Source organism: Felis catus, chromosome A3 (genome assembly GCF_018350175.1).
Source record: "Felis catus isolate Fca126 chromosome A3, F.catus_Fca126_mat1.0, whole genome shotgun sequence".
NCBI lineage: Eukaryota > Metazoa > Chordata > Mammalia > Carnivora > Felidae > Felis > Felis catus.
This window is the reverse complement of record NC_058370.1, coordinates 119,691,493-119,696,719: the sequence shown is the minus strand read 5'-3', so window position 1 is coordinate 119,696,719 and position 5,227 is coordinate 119,691,493. Positions and strand designations below refer to the sequence as shown.

The following is a 5,227-nucleotide window of genomic DNA, read 5'->3' as shown; positions in this document are numbered from 1 at the left end:
GTCCTTAGTAGCTACTGTTTATTGAGCACCTGATAGGCGGATTACAGACGTTTTATCTAACTTTCACATTAATCCAGGTGGTACCTGGCAGTCTGGGACTTATGTCAAATGTCCCCAACTCTATCAACCCGTCCTGGGCCTGGAGTCTCAGCTCTTTTTTTTTTTTTTTTTAACCTTTATTTATTTTTGAGACAGAGAGAGACAGAGCATGAATGGGGGAGGGTCAGAGAGAGGAAGAGACAGAATCTGAAATGGCTCCAGGCTCTGAGCTGTCAGCACAGAGCCCGACGCGGGGCTTGAACTCACTGACAGTGAGATCATGACCTGAGATGAAGTCAACCACTTAACCGACTGAGCCACCCAGGTGCCCCTGGAGTCTCAGCTCTTAACATGCCCCCTCTTTCAACTCCCATGTCAACTCCTGCCTCCCCAGGAAACACTTTCCTGTCTTCTCCAGGCCTCGGTGTTTCTTTCTTTTCTTATCTCCTGTGGCCATTTGCACTATTGCAATTAGCATCAACTTTTTAAATGGTGTCCCCCATCCATCAATGGAAATATTCTGTCTCCCCAACTGGATTTCTTCTACTTCTCTATACTTGAATTTCTCATTACAGAAATACTTTTAAGAACACATATGTTTTTTTTTTTTTTAAGATCTTATTTTATTTTAATTTTTTTAATGTTTATTTATTTATTTTGAGAATGTGAGTGCGCATGAGCAGGGGAGAGGCAGAGATGGAGGGACAGAATTCCAAGCATGCTCCGTGCCATCAGCCCAAGGCAGGGCTCAAACCCACAAACCGTGAGATCATCACCTGAGCTAAAACCTAGAGTCGGACACTTGGCCGGCTGAACCACTCAGGCGCCCCTAAAGATTTTATTTTTAAGTACTCTCTACACCCAACATGGGGCCAGAATTCACAACCCAGAGATCAAGTGTCGCATGCCCCACCAACGGAGCCAGCCAGGTGCCCCAAGAACACATTTTGAAGAGTTTTGACCATACTGTCTAGAGAATTGTGTATCCTAATTAAAAAAATATATATCATACACATTATTGACCTTTTCTGCTTACTCTCCATGCAGTCCATCCACAAATCCATCCACAAATCCGGTCTGGGTTCTCCCTATAAAATTTACCAGCTCTGACTCCGACACCCTGCGTGCCCCCATCACCCCCGCCCTGGTCCATGCCACCTTTATCTTGTGCCCAGACATCACAGTAACAGGAATCCCTGCTTCGGCTTCCCTACTTCCCTTCTCCATAGAACAGTCGGTCTCTTCCTTCCAAACTATAAATCGAATCATAGCACTTCCTGTTCTCAGGCTTCCAGCGGCCTCTTGTCACTCTCGGAATAAAATCCAAAGTCCCTCGCCTGGGCGTGTGGGACTTCCGTGGTCGGTCCTTGGTTACCTCTCGTCTCGTGTGCTCGTCCTCTCCCCTTGTTGCACTCTGACCGGATAATGCTGGCCTCCTTGTTCTGCAGTCCCGGCAAGCACATTCCAGACTTAGGGCCTGTGCACTTGTTCTTTTCACGGCCTGCAGACCGGTCCTCCCATGGCTGTGCACAGCCTCTCTCCTCCACTTCATGGGAATGTGAGCACCGTGACAGAATTTGTGTGTTTGTTTTAAATTTTTTTTTAATGTTTATTTAGTTGAGAGAGAGACGGAGAGGCAGAGACAGAGTATGAGCAGGGGAGGGGCAGAGAGAGGGAGACACAGAATCCGAAGCAGGCTCCAGGCTCTGAGCCATCAGCACAGAACCCGACTCGAGGCTTGAACTCAGGAGCCATGAGCTCATGACCTGAGCTGAAGTTGGAAGCTCGACCGACTGAGCCACCCAAGCCCCCCCGACCCCGACAGATTTTGATTCCCCATCCCCATGCCTACAAGTATGCCTGGTTCATCAAAGCCCCTGGGAAACATTTGCTTAATAAATAAATGAGTGAACGCAGTTATTAATAGCCTTAAAATCATCATTTTGAACGGCTGCTTAGCTTAATGTAAACTGGTCTTTACTGTGAAATATTAGGTTGAACCCTATGAAACTGCCGTTTTGTAGATTAAAAATGGTTGATATTGGCAATTTCACATAGTTTAGTCGAATAAAACACACTCAGAAAGTTGCATTACATGAATACACCACTTGAAGAATTATTATAAACCAACATCCCTGAACCAAACACCCAGGCTAAACCCAGGACATTGCCGGCATCCCAGAAGTCCCCTGCGGGACCATTTGCAACCACATTTCTCTCCCTCCTCTCTAAGGTAACCACTCCTGATTTTTATGATAGTCACTTACTTGCTTCTCTTTGTCCTTTTACCATCTAAAGAGTATGGTTTTGGGGCGCCTGGGTGGCTCGGTTGGTTGGACGCCCAACTCTCGATTTCGGCTCAGGTCATGATCTCACAGTTCCTGAGTTTGAGCCGCAAGTCGGACTCTGTACTGACAGAGCCGCATGAACCTTCTCTCTCTCTCTGCTCCTCCCCATCATGCACGCTCTCTCTGTCAAAATAAATAAGTGAATTAAAACAAAACAAAACAAAACAAAGAGAACAGGTTTGTTTTGCCCATTTTTTTAAAGTAAACTCTATGCCCAGTGTGGGGCTTGGACACATGACCCAAGACCAAGAGTCATGTCCTCTACTGACTGAGCCAGCCAGGAGCCCCAGTTTTGCCCATTTTGGGGTTTTATGGAACTCGTGCAGTGTGTATTCTTTTGTATCTGGCTTTTTTCTTTTTTCGTTTATTTGATAGACTCATCCATGCTGTTGGTCTGTTGTGTGGAGGGTTATTACCCTATACCATTTCACTATAGCTATACCACCTCGCATCTGCTCTTGATGGACATCTGGGTTGTTTCCAGTTTGAGGTTATTACACATTATGCTGCTATCAGCATTCTCGTTTATGTTTCTCGTGCACCTTGAACCCATTTCTTTTTTTTAAACTTTATTTATTTATTTTGAGGGAGAATGAGAGAGGGTGAGAGTGCATGCATGAGCAGGGGAGGGGCAGAGAGGGAGAGAGAGAGAGAGAGAGAGAGAGAAGGAGAGAGAGAATCCCAACCAGGTTCCATGCTGCCAGCAGGGAGCCCGACACAGGGTTCAATCTCCTGAATCATGAGATCGTGACAGCCGAAATCAAGAGCCAGATACCTAAGCGACTGAGCCACCCATGTACCCCGGACCCATTTCTGTTGCGTATATTCCTAGGAGCGTTGCATATATTTTCTATGATCCTGTGCTGAATGATAGAGAATGCAGCCTTCAACTTCAGTTGATGATGTCAAACTGTTTGCCAAACTGGGTGTAACAGGTTGCACTTACAGCAGCCTGTGAGAGTTCCAGCTGCCTCACGTCAGAAGCAACACTTAATATTGGCGTTCTTAGTTTTAGATACTTGGCAACTCGTTATGGTTTTAATTTGGATTTCCCCGATGACAAATAAAGCTAAACATCTTTTCATAGGCTGGCTGACATTTCATATCTTCTTTTGTGAATTGCCCCTTCTATCTCTTGTTCATTTTTCTACTGAGTTGCCTGTCCCATTCTTGTTGCTTTATAAGATTTCTTTTATATTTTGGCTTTGAACCTTCTGTGGCTTCTTTCATTCTTTTCACCGCACCTTTTTATAGCCAGTATTCCTGAAATTTAATGCACACACATGTCTCCAGTTTTCTTTCTCAGGTTAGCACTTTTTGTGTTCTGCTTTAAAACTCTTCCCCTACCCAAGGTCACAAAGATATTCTCCTATATTATTTCTAAAAGTGTTACTTGAGGAAATTTTTTTACACTAAAATGTTTGACAATTTTATGCAAGAACCACTAAAGTTTAATATTTAACAGCACAACAGACTGAAATCCAAGATATAAAGTTATCGTGTTCAAGAAACTGGGGAGAATCATTCTATCAACTCACTATACAGTATGTGATAAGAAGAATACTCACTTTATCATAGAAAACCTGTCTACACGTAGTAGTTGCTTCAAAAAACAACTTGGGGGGCACCTGGGTGGCTCAGTCGGTTAGGCATCCGGCTTCAGCTCAGGTCATGATCTCACGGTTTGTGAGTTCGAGCCCCGCGTTGGGCTCTGTGCTGACAGCTCGGAGCCTGGAGCCTGCTTCGGATTCTGTGTCTCCTTCTCTCTCTGCCCCTTCCCAGCTCATGCTGTGTGTCTCTCTCTCAAAAATAAATAAACACTAAAATAATTTTTTCAAAAAGCCATTTGGTCTTCTCTTGGCTTGTAAAAATGGTGTTCCAGATTTCAGTGTAAATTAGCAACCTTCGACTCTTTGGTGTGGCAGAGATGTGGTTTTCGCCTTCCGGTTCTTCTACCCCAGCCTGTGCCTCGAGGTCTGCAATGTTTTCTCCAGATCGTCTTGGGACGACCCATGTCGTCACTTTGCTGCAGGAGGGTCGGTACCACCTGGGTGAGATCCTGCACCGTCTTGGGGTCAGACTGGGGCATCTCTCCGGTTCCCAGCTTGACTGTGAAATCTCAACCGTCACCTACACTCTCAAAGCGTTACTGTTTTTTTTATTTATTTATTAAAAAAAATTTTTTTTAGGGGTCCCTGAGTGGTTCAGTCGGTTAGGCATCCGACTTGGGCTCAGGTCATGATCTCACAGTTCATGGGTTTGAGCCCTGCATTGGGCTCTGTGCCTGGAGCCTGCTTCAGAATTTGTGCCTCCCTCTCTCTCTGCCCCTCCCCCGCTCATGCTCTGTCTCTGTCTCTCAAAAATAAATAAATGTAAAATAAAATAAAATAAAATAAAATAAAATAAAATAAAATAAAATAAAAAACTTTTTAATGTTTATTTATTTTTGAGAGAGAGAGAGACAGAGCGCGAGCAGAAGAGGGAGACACAGAATTTGATGTAGGTTCCAGGCTCTGAGCTGTCAGCACAAAGCTTGACACAGGACTCAAACTCACGGACTGCGAGATCATGTCCTGAGCTGAAGTTGGACGCTCAACCGACTGAGCCACCCAGGTGCCCCTATTTCTTTCTAAAGTAGTCTCCATGCCCAACGTGGGACTTGAGCTCACAATCCTGAGATCAAGCGTGCTCTACTGACTGAGCCAGCCAGGAGCCCCTAAGAGCCTTGTTTTAAATGATGACTTAACTTTGTAACTGTTTTCAGATCATAATTCATTTCAGATCATTCTCTCTATTGTTGCACATTTAGGGTGACCTTTTTGTTTTTCTTTTTGCAAATA

The 5,227-nt window shown here is 44.7% G+C and overlaps 1 pseudogene; it reads right to left on the bottom strand.

The window, feature by feature from the left end:
• Window positions 1–3,092: 3,092 nt before the first annotated feature.
• On the bottom strand, window positions 3,093–4,634 carry LOC123384580 (annotated as a pseudogene).
• Window positions 4,635–5,227: the final 593 nt, after the last annotated feature.